Raw genomic sequence first — 22,035 nt, forward strand, 5'->3', positions numbered from 1 at the left:
AGTGGTAAAGGCCATGGCCACCAGCCAGGTTCAACAACTCTAGCAACAGCTAACAAAAACAAGGATGGGTGACCTGTAGTATGTACCTAATGGACAGAGGAGCAGACACATTCATTGGTTACATCACTTCTGAAGACATCCGGCTGATAAACTTTGCCATCAACATAACCCAATGCATGATAGTAGACTCAAAATTGTCAAAAACAGGGGAAACTCGAAAGAAAAAACTGGCACACAGAAAAGTACCATTCAGCCTGTGGCCCCATGACACTGCCTTATTCCATTCCATCAAGTGTAAGGTGGAATAGGAGCAAAAAAGATGCAAAAGGCAGGAATAATTGAAATAGTACATGGGTCCCCCTTTTGAATGCACCTTATGGTCATCACTCAGTAGGCCAAACAAATTGTCAAAGTGAGGACATGTGTGGAAACAAGGCTCCCCATCCAAAAGGAAAGACGCAACACCTCTGTTAGAAGGCCACGTCTTATCAGACTGAACCTGAGGTGACCCACACAAAGTTAGGGACATCAAGAATGATGAACCACCCCAGAATGCATCAGACGTTCACAGTTTCCCAGAGATTGTCAACTACCGTGACTGGTTTATCTCTAATCAGGCCACCCTCCGAAAACCACTCAGGAAGCTGCTTAGGAAACAGCCAGAAAAATTCTTGCAGACCACGCGTGAGAAGTTCGTTTCCAGTCAGAGCTGACTGTCAAGGCAGTATTGCTTCATGAAAGTATGCACTTACGCCCATGCCGCAGCCTGGCAGATGTCGAGGACAGTCACTCCATATTGCAATGCAGTTATAGCAAGCGTTAATTTAGTAAAATGGGCTCTCAGTCCTTTCAGAGGCTGCTTCTTGGCCAGTGCAGAGCACATCTTTGTGCAGAGAACTATCCAACTCTAAAACGTCCTCTTTCGCACTGTCTTCCCTTTCTTTGCCCCAGTGAAAGCCACAAAAAGCTGAACATTCACTCAATGGTCCTTGGTACGATCAATGTTGAAGCTCAAAACCCTTTTCGGTTCTAACTGATGGAGCCTCTCCTCTTTTGTGGAGTGACGGTAAGCAAATAATTCTGTTTGAGTAATCATTTGCCCAATGTGGAGGGGAGTTATGACTCTCATCACAACAATGGATTTAAACAAGGGTTGTTGGACTAACAAACATAGAAAGGCAGAAAGGGTCAACAAATAATCTTTGATATTGCCCATTGGATGGCATTGTTGGGTCAGAGACGAAACAAGCAAAAGGACATCCAAAAGCTTTGCTTGTAACTGATCTGTTTTGTGAATGCCTCACCAAGTCACAAATTTGTCCCAGCTCCCAGCATAAATGGATTTCATGAAAGGATGCCTAGCCGTAAGGATGATATCCACCACTTTGGGCAGCAGATCAAAGACAGTCAAATGCTGCTGCTCAGTTTCCATGAATGCTAATGTCAATTCGGGTGGAGTACAATGGCGTGTTGTTGAGAAAGGCGGACAAATGCTCATGCCGAGAAGGTCCAGGTACCACAGACTCCTGGCCCAATCCAAAACCACTAGCAAGTACTTGGGCCTGGTCGTTCCCGATCTTTTTTAGAACTTCGGACTGGTGGGGAAGGGATTGGAGGATGTACAGGAGTCCTGAGCTGCATTCCAGCTATAAATCATCTTTTAATAACTGTTCTTGCGGAAAATTCAACGCGTGAAACTTTTGACACTGAGGGCTTGATTTAGAGCTGGACAGGCGGGTTACTCCATCGCGATGGTGACAAATATCCAGTCCGCCAAAATATAAATCCCATAGGATATAATGGAATTTTTATTTCGGTGGACAGGATATCAGTGTTGTGATGGAGTAACCCATCCATCGAGAGCTAAATCAGGCCCTGAGTGTTCCTAATGGTGCTGAAAAGATCTAGCCTGTGTTCTGACCACCGTTGGAAGACGCTCTGTACCACCTCAGGATGGAGACACTACCCGCGATCTGCCAGAAGCTGTCTGTTCCGTTCTGCCACTCTGGCATTCAGGGAACCTGCTAGGTGGTTCACTATCAGGAAAATGCACTGGGTCGCCAACCACCTCCAGAGGCGTACAGACGCCTGACATGGAAGCAGCCGTAGATTAAGTAAAATGGCCTCCGGCAGTCGAGCCTTCTACATCACTCCTAAAGCATGAAACAACCTACTGCTACACATAAGAGCCTTCTCCTCACTTCTTAAAATACGTAGGAAGCTAAAGAACTGGCATTTTGAGTAGTCCCGCATGGCGCTAGGTGTGACTAGACTCATACCTGCTCAGCGCCAGGATACCCTCCCAGGCACATCATTTTCTAATGGTTCTATGATACAACTTAATGGTATCTCTGAACTTTTTCCTAAAGGTGGAATCATTTTTACTCCGTTCTGTTTCCAGTACTTTAAGCCCTTTTTTGAGACATCACTGATGCACTAAAAGTTGCAGAAATGTAGGTAGGAAGTAAGAGATGAGTGTAACCAATCACATGTGTAACAAGAAGATGATGGCGTGTGGTCCGTCCATTTTCAGGTCAGGCTGCAGCCCCACCTAGTTCCCTTTTCCAAATCAGGAGTGAGGCAGGGGAAGCCTCAATTGGGTTAGAATTAAGAGTATGCTATGTTAGAAATGTTTACCTCGCCAAAGTTGGGAGCAGTTTCCCTGGTGATGCGTGAGTAAAGCTGTTTGTCATGTGCAATGCTTAATTCGAGCTAGTGGTTTCCGGTGCTCAGCACTGGCACTTAATCATCAACACTGTCCCTTTTCATGAGCACCAGTTAAGGACACACTAATTTATAGGGAGATGAACTGATTTGCCCAGAATCACAGGATGTAGAGCCAATTCCGAGACTCGAACCTGGTTCCCAAGCTCTGAAGTCTGCAGCTCTGACCAATATGTCACATCCTCTCCCCACTTGCATGGTTAGTAGTTGGTTCTGTTTTAGGCGGTGCTAACAGGAGAAATGGGCTAGTGCAAGCTGACTCCTGACAAAAGCCCAGCACTTATTATTTTACAAATGAACAACTGGTCATGTGTGACAGTCATATACTGATGTGTGTAACCAGAACCTGAGCACAACAACTTGTACAGTGGTAGGAACATATGATTTGACCTGTCACTGCAGTAATACAAGTGTGAATGGGCCTGCATAAGTGCACTTGTTTGAAATAACATGCTATATTGGGCAGCATTTATTCTACTATCCAGGGTATAAATGAGTTTGTGTGTATATTTAAATGCAAAATGGCCAAAAACATGTGAGGAGATAAGGCTTTCATTTGAAATTAAGCTATGATGCTGCCCTGGACTTACACAGTGCCGACGTCTCATGGTGTCTTTAGAAAGTAGCTCATATTCTAAGCAATCAGTACTCTCTGGTTTGCATTTATTCTTGATCGATAGGCAATGTGAATCAGGAAACCGTGTGTATCTTGTGAACCATCCCTCCACCCAGCCCTTGCAGGCTGGAATCAGGAGTGTTTACCGTAAATATGACCTCTAATCAACCGCAATGTTACTGCGGTACCTGGGGCCTGTGCGGCTTCACCGATGGCTCCCTATCCCCGGTTAATGAGACTTGATAGATATCAGTGCACGGTAATTGGATGTGCTCATGGTCTTCAGGGGAATTAAACAATTTACTGGCATGAAGGCGATAGAATGGTTTCAACCACCCGCAGATACCAAGAGCTGGCACAATCCCAGCTCCTGAAGCATAGCTGACTTCCCACTCCCGCAACAGGACTGTGGCAAGCAGTGGGTATCTGTCTTGAGTGCTTTGGGTGAGAGGGCGCAGCACAGATCACTGACAACTTGTTGTGTGAAAAAGGCCACTTTATTGAAACAGGTGCACATCACAATCTGTATATAACCATAGGCAAACCACTGTACAAAACTATATTACTTAATATACATCAAATCACTTACCCTATGGCCTCCCCCACACCCCTAGGCCCCCCCAACACGTCCCCCAATGCAACTGTCTATCAGTGTACCTATTCCCTACATCCTGAATTGTAATAACTTCATAAGTATAAACCTATAACTTGCACCCTGTTGCAAGTGTGAACTTACTTGCAACCCTCCCACTACAAACTGTTTCTCCCTCCAAAACAAGCAATAAAACCAGAGGAATTGTGGCAGATTGGGGCATGAGGCGTTGGTTGTACAGCTGTTGGTGCAAACCAGGTGGAGGGGATACCCCCAGGCATGGTAAGAGTTTCTGGAGTCAGGGTTTGAACGAGAGGGAGTGAGGAAGAGTGATGGAGAATGGATGATGAAGTTATACACTTAATGTTGAATATGATAGCGAAAGGTTAGTCGAAGGTTACCATTTCGAGCAAGTTGACAAGTATTGCCTTTTTGATACGTTACTATGGGGCTATGCGCCCATTGTGCAAGGTGATATTTCCACAGGTTAAAAAAGGAATGTCCCCAATTTCTCTATAGTAACCCCGGAACCATCACCCATGGAACTCCACAAGTGTACACTCACTGGCCCTATTTCCACCAATGAACAAGTGGCTGAAAATCCTACCGGTTCATGGCAACAGGTCAGATGGAGAAGTGTGGCTCAATGATTAGAGCGGCAGACCCTGATGCAGAGGTCTAGTCCGGGACCAGGGTTCAATTCCCCGCCTCGGCGGATCTTGGGCTAAAAATTCCACGGACCTGATAATTCTTGCCTCAGTGCCTATCATGGAATCCCACTCTGCAACTCTTGGCAATAGCTTGCTTAACACCTTGGCTGCAACGTGTTTTCCCCTCCTGTGCTGCAGGCCCCCACTTTCCCATTGCTCATGACGAGCTCAGCTTGTCATCAGCACAGCTCAACCGTGCATCATGACGAGCTGAGCTCGTCATTAGCATCGAAAGGGTTAATCTCCACAACGGCCCCCACATTGCTAAGGATGCATGGCCTTTACCTTGGGGGTGCCCAGGAGTGGACGCCTCACAGGGATAGCCAGGATGGGTTCCATAGCGGTATTCGTACAAGCGTCTTGAGACCCTTGCGGGTGAGTAGTGCGCTATACAAGTATCAATTTACAAGGTAAGATGATTGTTACTACTGTATTTGCAGATTAGAGATTTATCGAATGGGTTGGAAGCAGGGTCTTGGGGTACAGGTTAAGCCTCATATAAACTCTCTGGCCCTAACGTTCACTGCATGTTCTCTACAATCAACGTCTGGAGTTAAGGGTGAGGAGCAGTGTGTGTTGAGAGGTGTGCTCACCTTGTACTCTGGGTTCTGAACCCCTGGAGGCTACCGCTCACTGCCCATCACTTAGTCCCAATCTTTTGGGTTCGATGCCTCGGTAACTGGCCAGGCGCGGTTTGTGCAGGTAACAGTGGTAGGGCCGTGTACGGGGGATATCGAGGAACGATGCAGAGGGAAAATTAAATAAATAATTAATTTTCCCTCTGCATCGTCCTGTGGAATCTCCCCTTACACGGCCCCACCGCTGTTACCTGCACGGACCGCGGCTGGCTCCTCGCAGTCCTCTTGCTTTGTGTAAATGTAATATGCAAAGTGGCACTGGCTATTGCGGAAGATATTTCTGAATATTAAAAAATATGTACCTAACATCACAAACACTTTGTGCATAGAATGAAAACCCTGCAGTTTATAAAAATGAATTTTCCTGTGCTCGACTGAACTAGTCCCAACCTCCATCCTCAATCTCAATGCAGTCACAATGTGGTTGTTAATTTCTCCTCTCGTTGCAGGTAGAAATATGCGCGCTAGTCTAAGGCTCTGTATTGACCTACTGTTCTCAAAGAACTCCAGAGGAATTTTCCATACGTTTGTAACAATTCAAGGTTCTTCATGCCAATGTCACTAAAAGCTAGTCATTATATGAGTCTGCTATTGTTTAGAGTGTAACTAGATTTGTACTGTCTTTTCTGAAGATACTAGGTCAAGGGGGGTTGTTAGATGATTCTACAATACAATCTGTATTCTGCTTTGTTATCCTGTGTAATAATCTAATTTTATGCCAACACTGCAATTTTCACAGTCTATTTTATTTAAGGCTCCATTAGTGAGGTGAACTAACCCCCAGATTCATCAAGAACACATTTTGCGATTCCTTAATAACGAAAAATCGCTATTAAGGAATAGCAAAATGATATTCATCAAGAAATCACTTAAAAAATAGCGATTTCTAATAATTCCTTAATTGCGACTCGCAAATTGCGAGTCGCAATTAAGGAATATCCCCCCATTTATTCCTATGGGCCTAGAGGCCCATAGGAATGAATGGGAAGACCATCTCAATTTGCTAATCACAATTAGCCATTTGCAAATTGAGATTGCGATTTCAAGGGTGCAGGGGTGTCCAAAGGATACCCTGTTGCACCCCTGAAATTGATGTGTGCACATATGTTGCGCACCCACATGCCCTTAGGGCATGTGGGTGCGCAATATGAAACTTTGAAAAATGCACTTTCGTGCATTTTTCAAAGTTTTTGCTATTTACCACGTAGTTAGACTTCGCTGTAAATAGAGGTCCGAGATTGTGAATTCGCAATTTAAAAATGGTTCATGAATTGCATTTAAGGAATCTCAAATTGAGATTCCTTAAATGCAATTAATCGCAATTTAGCGATTTCTAGAATTGCGATTTTTGCAATTGGGATGATGAATCCCAAATGCAAAAATAGCGCTTGCAAAGGGCCAGATTCTCAAAATCTGGCCCTTTGCGAGACGATTTTAGTTTGATGAATCTGGCTGTATGTCTTGTTAGCCCTGATTTTTAGAGAAAACCCTTATCACGCTGTCTCTTCCTTAGGACCTAGAATATTTTATTCAGAGACCTGATTTGATGTTGGACTCTTTAGCACATTTTGATGTAGCCTTATGCTAATTGACTATATTAATTTATCAGGCATTTTGAATAAGTATTGTTTTTTTCTTACTGTACTTCACTTTAAATATTTAAATAAATCGTCACGGTTTCTAACTTTTACTGGTCTTGAGCCTTCTTGAGACTTATTTAATTGACTATGCTGATTTATTTGGTGCCTGTCTAATCTCTGTAGGGACACATTTCCTTCCGTGTTTTCGAGGACACCACCCCCAATCCCCTGCGGGTGCTTGGTCAGTTAAGATAGCCTGTCTGTTTTCTCGCAAGCAAATACAAATAATGGTCCGATAAGAAATGCAATTATTGAACAGATTTTCTTGTCAAAATGGCATTTTTATATTATTCTTCAAGGGCAACGCAGAAGGTTGCCGGCAGATATGTAAAGCAGCGTGCGCCATCTTTCACTGGTGCTCTGCAAAGTGGCGGCTTGTGCTTCGGGAGGAAAGGCAGCAATACAATCTGGTTTTTTTTTTTTTAAATACCAATTTCTTAATTTGATTTAACACATCAGTATTTTTTTTAAAAAATGGAAGAAGGGTGAAAGCGAACTTGTGATCAATGGGGCGAGGGTAGTGGCAGCCATGACAGCTGTGATGGGGGTGAGGGCAGGGATCGGGATGCTAGCAAGTGAGAGGAAAGGAAGTCAGGGCACATGGGGAGTGAAGACTGCTTATTGATTTGAATTGCTATCATCTAAAAGGAAAAGTAATTGGGAAACGTACTAATCAAAATACCATAGGCTTGAAGGACAGCCCACCCAGCCAATGGAAAACAATGAAAATCACGAGAGCCAATGGCTGAAGAAGGCTGACCCAAAGCCCACTCTCTCTCTGCTACTTCTTGTTTATAGCTGATGCACTTTTCAAATTTAAGGATCACTATCATCCCAGAAAGTGAAATCTGTCAAGATTGAGACCTAAAATGGGAGAGGAAAATGAAGAAGAAGGGAGATAGGGCCAGGAAAAGGGTCCAAACTGAATGTATAAGGTACATCCTGGCTGTGAGGATAACCACATTATTTTTATTAGCTCCATCCTAACTGGTTTTAGTGAGGCGCCATTTAATTTAAAGTTATCATTCTTACTTCCTTACATCCTAGTCTTCTTCCCTACTCCCCCCTTTCACACTCCACAACCCTCATGCCACGCCCCTCCCTTCTTACTGCCCAGTCCTTGCCATGTCCTCTCACCCATGGCTCCATCCTCACACAGCATTACACACTCAACTGTGTGCTCGGAATCGACTCTGTTCTCTGATGCTTGGGCTCGACCAATCACAGGCAAGGCTTTGAGCTCAATGTTATTGTTTGATAAGCACAAAAACAAACGTGCCTTCCCAGCTGCGTCCATTGGCTGCAGGACAGAAGAGAAGATGATGCAATCCGCCCTACACTGGATTCTACAGCTCCCAGAGTATTGTACAGTATTTGCATTTATATAGCGCATACTACCCCTGACGAAGCGTCTAAGCGCTTTTTCGGCGAGTAGCACGCTACTCCGGAACCCATAAAGGATTAGTGGTGAATTATTATAGTGAAATATGAAAGTGGTTTGAGTGGGGGATATGTTATTCAGTTACTTGGATTGAGAAGGATAGTGGAGGGATAGAAGAGGAAAATGGTTTGCATTTATATAGCGCTTGCTAACCCTGATGGGTATTGAAGTGCTTTTTTAGGTGAGTAGCACGCTACTTCGGAACCCATAAAGGATTAGTGGTGAATTATTGTAGTGAAATATGAAAGTGGTTTGAGTGGGGGATATGTTATTCAGTTACTTGGATTGAGAAGGGTAGTGGAGGGATAGAAGAGGGAAAAGGTTTGCATTTATAAAGCGCTTGTTACGCCTGATGGGGTATTGAAGTGCTTTTTTTTGGTGAGTAGCACGTTACTTCGGAACTAATAAAGGATTAGTGGTGTATTAGTATATTAAAATATGAAAGTCATTTGAGTGGGTGATATGTACGTTGGTTATTTGGATTGAGAAGGATAGTGGAGGGTAGAAGAAGGAAAATGTTTGCATTTATATAGCGCTTGCTACCCTTGATGGGGTGTTGAAACGCTTTTTCCGCGAGTAGCACGCTACTTCTAAAACCATTGTGTTACCCGTATGCACCGGTGCACTTACCAGAAACAAGAATAGACATACAGACTGTTTGCAATTACAGATGCACCTAATGTACCTTGTGCAACACACACATTTTAAAACATATCTTCCATTTCGGTGAATCCTGTCTTCACATCAGGGCCTGTAAAGATTTCATATCATTATTTGTTATGCAATTAGGATCTTAGATAGAGGTGTCATTTGCTTGAGAGTCTTTCTTCTAAAATCAAAGTCCCATGTTAAATAAACTGCTGCAGTGAAAAGTGTCTGTGATATGAACTTGGATTTATGCAAATAAGGAAGCAAAGCGTAATCCTACTTTTAGCCCTGCTTGAATTACTTTGCATTATTTATAGCTTTTCTTCATGCTTCCTTCCCTCAAAACATCAAATGTGGATGCTCACACTGCCTGGCAATCAATGCCACCTCGTCAAGTGCCTGATTGCCGCAATCAGCAGCTTTGTTGACTAGCTATCTTCTGCAGAGTGTGTACTTAGTGCGCAAATATTTTACTAGTTCTGGATCTCTGAGCTAATATCTGCAAATGATGCCGCAGATGGTGAGACTCCGGCAGCCACACAAGCACAGCTCCCCGGGGGGGGGGGGGGGGGGGGGGGGGGGGCGCGGGGGGGGGGGGGGCTTGGTTTTAGATAGTGGGCACTCCCAGCGTTTAACACGTTTGCAAGGCCTCAAAGTATTGCTAGAAAAGGACACAATGGTTTTCAGTGGGATTGTTTCGCCCAAGATCACCAGTGGAGATGCTGGTGGAAACCGTAAGACAAGATTTGCCTAAGAACACACAATTTAAGCGTGAAAATTGGGATTCATGGCAGTCTTCTAAGTACGTAACATATATCATAATTAGGGAAATCGTGCTTTTCCATCATGTGTTCTAGTTCAGAATGAATAGCTTTTGAATGTCACTGGCAAGGGAAGTTTAGAATCTGTGCCCTGCGCATCCTAACAGCTGCTGCACAGCATGGGGCTAATGACTGGAGGCTGATAAACCCAGAAACGGATACACACCAGAGCTAGAAACCCCTACTTAGTACATCTCTTTTTATCTGGAAACCAGTTCCAGACTCATGTGTGCCAATGGTGCCTTTCCTAGCTTGGATTGCACATTCCTGTTGGCCAACATTCTATCTCAGACACAAACTTTACTTCTCATTGGATGGAATAGACATTGGACCATCAGCACTCCCAACTCTCTGCCTAGGAGCCTGAAGCGCTCTTCTGAACGCTGATCAGGTGTTGTGGCTCCAAGCGCCAAATAGCAGGGTGCACCGGATAAAACACTGAACTCAAAGTGACTCTTTGCTGGAGGTCAGCCATATTTAGCCAGTGCAGAATTTGGCAAAAATGAAGCATGTGCGCCGTAGTACCTTAAGGTAATAGTAACTCGTGTCCTCGTCATGCATTGTTCATTACCCCACACATTAGATCACTTATGACATGCTCAATGACATCATTATTAACACCACTGCAACATCTGTTATGACATCATGAATGACAAGGCTGTGCATGGTGGGGGCGTGAGCTATAGTTACCTCAGGGCACGAGTTGTAGTTACTGGAGGAAGCTATAACTGGTCAATTTCAGTGTTTTTTTAAAAGTTTAAACCATTACGTTGTCACTGAAGTTTTCACCTAACTGTAACATCACTTGAACCTCTAGTTTTTTCAGTGAATATATACATGTATATCTGCCACCTCTTTTTCCATTTTAATAAATAAATGCATAGGATATCAAGCTCTTTGCACTGCAGATGAGAGAGGATTGGAGGTGGCACGGGCATGGGAGGGTTTGGTGCAAACGCTGACTGAGTACCTGTCACAGGAAGGGGACCAAGGAGAGTGCGGCCGACAGTGGGTTCCAGGTGACGCATGATTGCGTGAGTGTTGTTCCCTCAGCTCCTGAGTGACAGACTATACTCCTGCAGTTGGCTCACACCATTGATAGTTCAGGGAGTGGGTGGAGGGTGGGGGGTTGAGGGGGCCCTGAGGGAGGCGTGAGGATGATTACTGTATGTGTGGACAGAAAGATTGTGGTAGAATGTTGGGTTTATTTGTTAAGCTTCCTTGGGTAGAGCAAGGGCACTGGCCTTGTTCATTATTCCTCACTGCTAACTGGGGGGGGCAAGCTGTTGGTTGGGGTTTGGGGTGGGGTAGGACTAGAAAAAGCAGATCCATTAAACAAGCCCGCATGTACTGATGTCGAGTAAATGTTAGCATCACAGTCTTATCACCTGGCTTACTTCCGGATCAGTAGCTCTCGCCGCCCTATCTCCGGGATGTGGGCTGAATGGCTGTGTGATGTTATAGTAACTATAGGGGGAAGGCGATAAGCGGAGGCGGGCAAGATTGCATACATGATTGTACATTTCTGATTCTGCAATAAAAATTGAATTTTAAAAAAAACAAAAAAAAAAGGATATCAAGCTCTTTTAGTGTTCCTTCACACATTAAATCCCCAGTCCTTTAAATATTTGTAATATCTTGTATATATTGACCAACTCTGGACAAGGTTTTTGGTTTGTTGCTTAAACATCAACATACGTGAGAACATATTTCATCTTTTAATAAACTTCGGTGTTACACCCTACAGAGCGTATATATATTTTTTCTACCAAAACAATTCTTTCCCTGTAGTCAGCAAATCTATTATGGCCAAATCCACTACCAACTCTACAATATACAGATAGAATCTAGTACCTTTACTCGAGACTGGATCTCACAGCGCTCCCCGGCCCATGCCATTTTAGGCAGTGTCTCGAAATGACCATGATCCTCGAGGAAATTCCTGTGAACTAAAGAGAAGAGATACAATATGAGTGAATATATCATGTAAGTTGTCTGTAGCAAGATATTACAGGCCACCATTAGATGGACAGGCACAATGGCTATTTATAAATCTTGACACATTACTCAATCTTACCTGCTCCAAAGAGGACCCATTCCCTGTTTTTCAAGTGAGTACAACAGGGAGTGTTGGGAGATAATTTAGCAAACACTCCATTACCATAAGAATGGATGAGTGAATAGCTCTTTATTTGCAGTTAATTAACACTGGTCAAATATATAAAGCATCATAAATGTGCAAAATAATTCAATTATACTACGTTTCCTAGTCCTTCCCACGTAAGAGAGAATGTAAAAGGTGTGTTAATCAGAGGTGGGGTTATCCTAGCCAGTCGACATCTGCATCTTCGGATAGTTAGCATTCTGTAGGACATCAAAATGCGATGACCATACATTTTATAAAACTGCTTATAAACTGGAGCTCCTGGTCCTGGCTCAGACTTACACAGCTGTGCCTCAGCGCTTGGGTTCATACTTTGGGCTTAGGTCAAGAAATAGGGAGCAGCTCAAGCTTAGGGGTATGGACCATACCTCGAGGCTCATACACCACAGTCCACTAAGCTGTCTCCATGGCCTCTGTCTGTTTGTCTCAGTGCCTTACCTTGTTGAGGCACATTTTGTCCAGAAGTTGCTCAGTGGTAGTTTCTTTGTGAAATATGTTCATTATTGGGCAGCTTCACACACAGACTCTTTCAGACCATGAACACACACCAGAAGGAGGCTTCTACCTGCATTAATTCCACCCAGAAACCAGCAACTAGAGACTAGCTTGGCTTCTTTCCTATAACCCTCCCTAAAGCTCCAGCTACCGCGATAGCATCAGATTTGAGAAGTCATTGGAAGATGCTGCTGCCTTAGAAGATTCTGCCTGGTTTTCGAGCACGGTTCTCCCTCTACCTCCAAAATACACGCCCTCGAAGGCAACAGCCGGTACTTGTGACTAGGCCCTTAGTTTTTAATGACAACAGTACATTGAATGTAAAAATACGGGGTGCCCCACTCTTACAGGCCTGAAAACCTATTTTGCAGTGGTAATACTATCTGTACCTCTATGTATTGTAAGATCTAAAAAGACCCAGGGTAAACTATTCTCGTGATGTTTAGGAAGAGAAAAGGACAAAAGGCAACAAACATCTGATATGTAGCTGGTGCACAAAAATGAATATGTATAGCAGAGATACTCACAATTGTGACAATGTCTGTTATTAATACTCAGTGACAGTAAAATAAACTTATACAGATACATTTTAGTAAAAAAGTGTACACATTTTATTGTTATTACATACAGTCTAAATCATTTGATGATACTAAACACAACGATAAAAACAACCATAAGGGTAATCATTCAACATATTATTGTACAATTCATCAAAATTAAAAACATAATACATAAAACAAGAATCACTAGTTTAGTCGCCGCAGCGTTTTGGTTTTTCTTTATATAGCATCTTCTTCAGGTTGTTTTTATCTTTGTGTTTAGTATCATCAAATGATTTAGACTGTATGAAATAACAATAAAATTTGTACACTTTGTACACTTTTTTACTAAAATGTATCTGTATAAGTTTATTTTACTGTCACTGAATATTAATAACAGACATTGTCACAATTGTGAGAATCTCTGCTATACATATTCATTTTTGTGCACTAGCTACATATCAGATGTTTGTTGCCTTTTGTCCTTTTCTCTTCCTACACATCACGAGAATAGTTTACCCTGGGTCTTTTTAGATCTTACAATACATAGAGGTACATATAGTATTACCACTGCAAAATAGGTTTTCAGGCCTGTAAGAGTGGGACACCCCGTATTTTTACACTAATTTACCCCTGGACGCAGACAATTACCAATAGGGGGCCTCCTTATATTTTTTTCTAACAGTACAATGAAGGCACTGAAGTTATATAGAGCGTAATGGAATGAGGTGGGGTGACCTTGTTTGTCTGTATGTCCACAGCTCCAAGCTGACAGGGGTCCTTGATCATTAAGAACAAGCAGACTTGAAAGAACTATATCAAAAGAGCAAAGCAGAGATCATACTGTGGACCAATGGGGAAGAGCAAGTGGATGGGACATCTTCACTTGTTTAATTGGCCAAAGCATCAAAGGAGGGAGCTAAAAATCCTGAGATGCCTGAACTGAGTTTTTGTGAAGAATGTCTCTTTGTGTAAAATTAATTAATTTGCATTTGGTACTCTAGGCCATGGTTTTCCAACTTTGGTCAATCCATGGCAGGCTTACAGGATATCCACACAAGATACCTTTAAATATGGTGTAGAGCGGGAATATCGACGGCAAAATATCGAGCTACATAAATATCTCCGCAGAAATATCGACAAGAAGAAATATCGACAACAAAAATATAGTTTGACCAGAATATCGACAGACAGGTAAGTAATATCGATAACAATAATATAATTGCAATAAATATCGTTTACAAAAACATAGTTAACAAAAATATCGATTTATTAATAATTATAAGTAATTTTGTGTTTTTAATGAGTATTGTTTGTTAATTAATTATATTTTGTAGCATTTTATTAGTTATTAATGTATTTTATGTTGATTTTAGTGTTAATAGTTCCGTAGCGGGTTGTGGGTTTATAGGGGAATAGGATGGGAAGTAATTTAAATATATTAAAATAATTGATTAATTAATGTGTTCATTTAATATAAATAGTTTAATAATTATTAGTTAATTAATTTCAATTAGTTAATTGATAATTAATTATGTTTATTAATGATGTTCATTGTTTAATTAGTTTTAGGTGTGTGTAGTGGACTTTTTAAGTGAAAATGTAGTGAAGTAATTAAATTATTATTGAATAATTAAATAATTAATTATAAATTAATTATAATTAAATAATTCTTAATTTTAAAAGAGTAAATAAATAGAAGTTTGTGTTGTGGTGTTTATAAGTGTATATGGTGTGAAAGCTGTCAATTAATTAATTTTTTTGAAAATACATTAATAATCATTAATTAATTAGTAAATATTAAATGTAATTGAGTAATTAATTTTAGGTGTGTAGGTGTTTGTTAATAATAATATATTTAAATGTATATATTAAATATGTTTAAAATCTACATTAAATTTTATACTAAATTAGATAGATGGTTTATTATTTTTTTTTAGTTCCAGCGCTTTCCCTACTGTTGTACCCTGTGGAGTGGGAATAGTAATTTTTATGCCTACGCTATCCAGAGCTTTCCCTACTGTTGCACCCTCTGGAGTGGGAATAGTCATTTTTACCCCTACGCTATCCAGCGCTTTCCCTATTGTTGCACTCACTGGAGTGGGAATAGTAATTTTTACCCCTACGCTATCCAACGCTTTCCCTACAGTTGCACCTTTTGGAGTGGGAATAGTAATTTTTACCCCTACGCTATCCAGTGCTTTCCCTACTGTAGTACTCACTGGAGTGGGAATAGGAAACCTACACACCACAGAGGTTAAGAAGGCGGCCGTCACAACGGCCGTGTGAGGTGCTTCGTCGTATCCCCGGTCGAATTCCCTGCCTATGGTGATTGCTCCTACCTTTCTGGCTCCGGATCAACGGCGTTCACTCATGGTTTGACTGGCGGCTGGTGAGCGAGGCTGGAGTGCTTCTAGCGGAGTTTCAGTGATTTCCTGCGGCTTGGCGGTCAGCATTCAGAGGATTCAGCTGTGCCTTCCCGAGAGCCTGAGTGAGTAGAGCTCCGAGCCGAGCCGACGTCCGTCCCGATCCTGCCCCAACGCCGGGTTGGGCTTGGACAAACTGCTTGCAGCACTGACACGAATAAACGGCTAAAGAATTCGGAGAGTGCAGTTTAGTTTGATTGCTGAACTGCGTGAAAAGGACTTTTTTGGTGAAACCTTTGTATCCATGTGCGTGGCTTCTCTGCTACAAGTGTTATAATTGCTCACCTGAAACAATTTTTGAATTCGGAACGCTAGGGGTGATTCTTCGAAACATTGCCGATTTAAGGTGAGAGTGGACTATTATTTCAAAGCTTATTGACGTCTTTACTTTAAAAAAATATATATAGAATCTTTAACAGAATATAAAGATTTAAATTCCACAATTCAACAAACGTTCCTGTCATACAGCTTTTGTGATGGCGCCAAAGGGAAGGGGAAATGTGAAAAATAAAGGCGGAGGAGTGATTGAAACTCCGGTTGGGACACCCACAAGGAGCGTGCCTGTTGAGGGGAATGACAATGCAGCAAAAACGAGAGGGGCTACCTCTAAGTCTAAGGTTCCTGAGCTGGACAATCGCTCGACTCAGGCGGCTATAGATGCTGGCGTAGCTGGAAAGGCTAACGTTTTAAGTGCAAAAGTGCACTCTCCTTTACAGCCACATGCACGAAGTGGGCAAGGAGCCTTAGGTGATTTAAAGACTAATTATAGAGATTCTGCAGCCCACCAATCTCAAGAGACACTTGTTAAACAAAAAACAGTCGCAGTTGCAGCAATTTTTGATAAAAGGCGGGGAACCAGGCCGAAAGAAATTACTGAACCAAATACTGAGCCGACTAATGAGTTTAATGTCCGAAATGATGTAGATGGAGATGGAAGTGGAGTAAACACCTCTGAGACAGCCATGAGCCGTGATGCAATGGACGTTGAAGATATGACTTTCCAGCCTAAAACAAAAGCAGTCTTGGATAAAGATCTTGAAACTGAGGGAGAAGGGAAATTTTACTCTATGTCAGATTTAACTAATTTATCTGACAAAGAACAAGAATTGGATAGTGCTAGCAATCTTGGTGATTGGGGGGATCTCCCAGAATACGAAGAAGGAGAGGACCCGGAACAGTTCCAGACCCAGGATACAGTGAGGAAGATGAAGGATATCAGTGAAACATTACAACAAGATCAAGAACAGCCATTCGCTCAGATTAACTTGGATGAAGAGCTGGAAGAGGAGGCAATTACACTGGGTCTCATATATAAGACTATTATGACTCATCGTAATGAGACAAAAATGGAGGGTCTGCGAACGCAAGGTGCGGTGAGGAAATTACAGAACAATGTACGGCGGCTAATAAAAACCTGCGCAGAAGTCACATCACGTGTGGTGGAAGTAGAGGAGAGAGTCTCCTCTGTAGAAGATACTTTGGGGAAGCAACAATCTGTTGTAGAGTCTTTACAGAATGCAAAATCCGATGTAGATTGGAAGCTTACGGATTTAGAAAATCGATCAAGACGCAATAACCTGCGAATTTTGGGTATAGCAGAAACAAGAGAGGGGACAGACCCTCGCAAGTTTATTGTGCAGCTGTTCAAGGAGACTTTTCCAGAACTGGCTAATTGGAATTGGGAAAGGGAGGTAATCCGGGCTCACAGATTTCCGTTTGCAGCACGACAGCGTGCGAGGGATAGACAGGGTGACCAAAATTTATATCCAAGGGCTATATTGATTTGTCTGAACAACTATCTGTTGCGAGAAGCCCTTTATGATCTTGCCCGTCCTGGGAAAAAACGTACTGCTATGGGTTGTGAGTTCTTCTTACGCCCTGATTTTTGCCCAACAACTGTAAATGAACGATGGCATATGCAGAAACTATTTACTCCCTTCCAAGCAGCAGGAGCCCAGGTCTTTCTGCTTAATCCTTCCAAATTAAAGGTTGTTTTCAATGGGCAAACAAGGTACTTTACATCTAGTCGGTTGGCACAAGACTACCTGTCTGATCTCAAAAAGAAGGACGGCTGAAATAGATGTTTACTGTTAAAATTTACTAACGGGAGAAGTTGATTTATTTAGATCTGCTGCTTTGACAATCTGAATCTGAACCTATAACTTGTAATTGTTATTTAGCTTTTGAATCTGGGGTGATGGGTAGGGTTAATGCTTTATTTTTTTGGGTTGAACGTTAAAGATTGTATCTCTCTTCATACAAAATATCGGTTATGTTATTGCATAAACAAAAGGGAGTAGGTCATTTGCTTGTTTAAGAGCTGGTCCCTAGGAGACAATGATCTTAATTGTATCTGTTTATATACATAGAAAGAGTAATTTCTGTATCATTACTATTTCTTATAGTTTGTAAGGGAATTTTGTTCAAGAATGACTTAATACCGATATTTGCGACTAAAAGCTAATTATATTCGAGAAGTGTAGAAAGAGAGTACCATATGTGCGCGGTAGGGAATTCGACGGGGTGGGGAACGGTTGACGCATCTCAACATCACTGAGGACAACGTCCTTAAGCGTCTTTTTTGGGTGGTGGGGGGGGTGTGGGAGGAGGGGGGAGGAAGTTCAAAGGGGTGGTGTGGGGTGGTGGGAGAGTGGGGTTGCAAAAAAAAATTGAGACTTATCTTGCAGAATTGGTGGTACAAATTACCTATGTAATGGCTGAGGGAATCTCATCTGGGTTCTCCTTTTTTTTCCCCAGGGCCTAGATGGGGGAGGATAAAATAACTATCGGCACTTGGAATATCTGCGGCCTCAATGATGCCAAAAAGCGGGCTCTTTTTCGTAAAATTGTTGATTTCATGCATGTAGATATACTTTGTATACAGGAGACACATATTCCATGGGGGAAGCGGGAATGTTTGAAATTTCCTGGTTTTGAGTTGGTAGTCTGCTCTAAACAGACATTCATGATCAGAGGGGTCGCTATATATGCAAAGGGCAGCTTGTGTAAATGCAAAAGGACACTGGCCGATAAAATGGGCAGGTGGGCTATAGTGGAATTGTGCATTGGTGGGAAATTGCTAACAATCTGTAATGTGTACGGATCGAATTTAGATGATCCTGAAGTGTTTGAATACTTAGATGTTGAGTTGGCAGCATGGCCTAATCCACTACTCATTTGTGGAGATACGAACATTAATATGCCAAGTGATATGGACTTTACGAATATTGTAATTATGTGGGGAGAAAACCAAAAGTTTTTAAAGCTCTTCAGGCTTTTCTTCAAGAGCATGGACTTACTGACTTATGGTATCTGCATAAGAGAACAGAAGATGGTTATACGTTTTACTCCATGCCTCATAAGAAAAACGTTAGGTTAGATTTTGTTTTTCTGTCTAAACAGCTAGCAGCTGTTAGCAATATTTTTTGTTTACCACGATTTCTCTCAGACTATAATCCACTGATTGCTCAATGTCCTTGGCCTCGTGCTAGAAAACCACCTAGAGATTGGACCTTCGATAAGAAACGTCTATTTGATGAGGGGTATGGCTCACACATTAAAAAATGGGTAGTCCAATTTTTGAATATTAACAGAGGATCTGCTACAGATCAAGTGGTCTGGGACACAATGAAAGCTGGGTTACGTGGTGAGACTAAAAGTTTCTCTTCTTTCAGGTGGAAAGTAGAGCAAGAACGGATGTGTAACGGCGCTAGAGAGCTTCGTGATGCCGAAATTGCATTGACTTTAAAAATCAAGAGCGGAAACGATACAGCTCCCTGTTTACAAAAGATAGCGATTCTTAGGGCTGCTCCGTTGGAGCCTCTTGGGCAGGATCTCGCGTTAAAATTTTTACAATATCGTACAGAAATGTTTGAGTTCGGGGAGAATTCTGGTAGGGTCCTGGCTAAGAGACTACGCCAGCGGAGCATTCAGAGCCAGGTGGTGAAAATTCAAGATGAACATGGAGTGGTACATGAATTACAGGAAAAGGTTAATGATGTCTTCTTACGATTTTATTCTTCCTTATATAGTGAAGATACCACTCGGCTTAACACTGAGAGAGCTGCCGAAGCTTACCTAGCAGATCTTGAGACTGTCACTATTTCTCCTGAACAGGCTGAGCATTTGGCCTCCCCCATTCAATGGGAGGAGGTCGAGACTGCAGTAAAATCGTTGGCTAACGGTAAGGCCTGTGGACCAGATGCAGTGCCACTGGAGTTCTATAAGGTGTTTCTACCTGAAATTGGTCAGTTCTTCTTGGAGGTATTAAGAGCAGCCCAGAGGGGTACGGTACCAGAATCTTGGCAAAACACAACCATAGTTTTGTTTTAAAAAAAAAAGGCAAACCTGAGTTATTACCATCATCATTTCGGCCTATCTCTCTAATCAATAGTGACTCCAAAATATACTAAAAAATAATGGCCGGTCGACTTGTACAGGTGATTACCCCTCTGGTCTCAGTATTTCAGCATGGATTTATACCTGGCCGAGATACTGCCGATCATGTTAGACGCTCAATAGCATTACTAGATTGGGCTCAGGTCACTAATTCTCCTCTCGGGTTGATCCTGTTGGACGCCGAGAAGGCGTTCGACAGGGTCTCCTGGGGGTTCATGTGGGCTGTCCTGAAGTGGAAGAGATTTCCAGAAGAATTTATACAGGCAATCTATGCAATGTATATTTCTCCCAGGGCGCAACTCCGTATTTCTGGCCAGCAGACTCGTTCTTTTTCTATTACTAGAGGCACGCGACAGGGGTGTCCTTGCTCTCCCCTGCTGTTTGCTCTTTACATAGACCCCTTCCTTTCTAAGATTATGGCTAATCTGCGTATAAAACCTATAAGAGTTAGCAATATGTCTTACAGTTTATTAGTATACGCAGATGATATAGTGGTTATAACCTCCGAAGTTTCGTCTGCTTTTAGCGAACTTAAGCAATTGGCAGGACATTTTGGAGCTGTGTCGGGCTACAAGCTCAATGTCTCAAAGACGCAGGTGGTTCAGACACCTGGTATGGCCATCTCAGATGCCCCAGTGGTTCCTGATGCCATGTATTTAGAGGTGCGTATAACCTCTGCAGTGGATAGTATACCTGATTTAAACATCTTACCGGTTATAGATGAAGCCAATAAAAAACTGGAAAGACTAGATAGCCTACATCTTTCCTTATATGGACAATGCAGTGTCATTAAATTGCTAATGCTACCTAAGTTTTTATATCTGTTTAGGACCATTCCTCTTTTGTTTTCTCCAATAAGCTTGGCAAAGGCAGATAGAGTTTGTTATAGATTTTTGTGGTGGTATAGATGCTCACGTAGAGCAGCTAAATGGATGTGCCTTCCCAGAGATCGAGGGGGTTGGGCGGTTCCAAATCTTGTTATGTACTATTGGGTTGCAATGTTGCAGGGAATGGGTGTGCTGTTATGCGGGGATAAAGTGACTATACCAATATGTAACTTTTCCACTATTTATGAGATTGGGCTCGGTTCAGCTGCAAAAGGTATCCTACTTGAAGTCCTTGAACCTAGCTACTATAAGAGAACCCGTTTTAAGGTCTTGTTAGCAGCATATACCATCTGGCGAAAGATTAGGAGGAAATTAATTATCCCAAATATGAATTTATATACACCTTTTAGAGCTACCCGAATTTTTCCCAGCATCTTTCAGGATGATGTTATGTGCAGATGGCAAAATAAAGGTATCTCTGGGCTTGGTGATATTGCCGAGGATGGTGTTGCTCTATCATACAGGGAAATAATTGATCAATTTCAGCTATCTCCACGTGATTTTTTTAAGTATCTACAGATCCAAAGTTTTATTCAAAAATATTTGAAGATAAATTCTTGCATTTTGGAGAAAGTGCCTGTTATTGAGCTGATAAAAAAGAGAAGTAGAATAGGCATTCTATATCATTATGTTTTATCAACATTTCCGGATGACTTGACTGTTCAAAATGCCAAGTGGGAAGCGAAATTGGGTATAGCATGTATTGATTTAAGTTCGGTGATAGAACTTGCTAATCAGGTTATAGTATCTGGCTCTTTAAAAACTCAAAGCTATATGGCCATGCTGGACTTATATTATACGCCTGCTAAGATTGCAAAATGGGGGGCCACAAAAGGTAATACATGTCCACGATGCGGGCTGTTGGCAGCCGATGCAATACATATGTTCTATTCCTGCTTATCGCTCCGTGCCTTTCTAGATGACATCGAGCATTTTATTTATGTTACACTTAAGATCCAATGTTCAATAACACCGTCACTGGTGATTTTTGGGGTTGATGAAGGTAATATATTAGCTGGTGGTAACACCTTTAACGAATCAGCTCTTATATTTATCGCTATGTCACAGGTTCGTCTATGCATTACTTCTCAGTGGCTCTCGCCGGAAGCACCTACATTTGTACAGTGGCGGGCAAGATTGTTAGCCATACACTGTTTAGAATTTTCTGCATTTTCTTGTAAAGGGGGGAGACGGCGGCAATTTGCGACCCGAGTCTGGGCGCCTGTGGCCGAATGGATTGGATAAGGAAATAGTGTTGCTAGGACTGTATTTTAGAACTAGTATCCTTTTCATATG

The 22,035-nt window shown here is 42.2% G+C and overlaps 1 protein-coding gene across 2 annotated transcripts in view; it reads right to left on the reverse strand.

The window, feature by feature from the left end:
- P2RY6 (pyrimidinergic receptor P2Y6) overlaps positions 1–22,035 on the reverse strand; it is a 351,083-nt gene that overhangs the window by 96,897 nt on the left and 232,151 nt on the right. For both annotated transcript variants that reach the window (XM_086933849.1, XM_086933848.1), the window contains one exon: positions 11,685–11,779. The gene's annotated coding sequence lies outside the window, so the exon portion shown is untranslated. The remainder of the gene's footprint in view (positions 1–11,684; positions 11,780–22,035) is intronic.

The sequence above is a fragment of the Lissotriton vulgaris genome, chromosome 8 (assembly GCF_964263255.1).
Source record: "Lissotriton vulgaris chromosome 8, aLisVul1.2, whole genome shotgun sequence".
Taxonomy (NCBI): Eukaryota; Metazoa; Chordata; class Amphibia; order Caudata; family Salamandridae; genus Lissotriton; species Lissotriton vulgaris.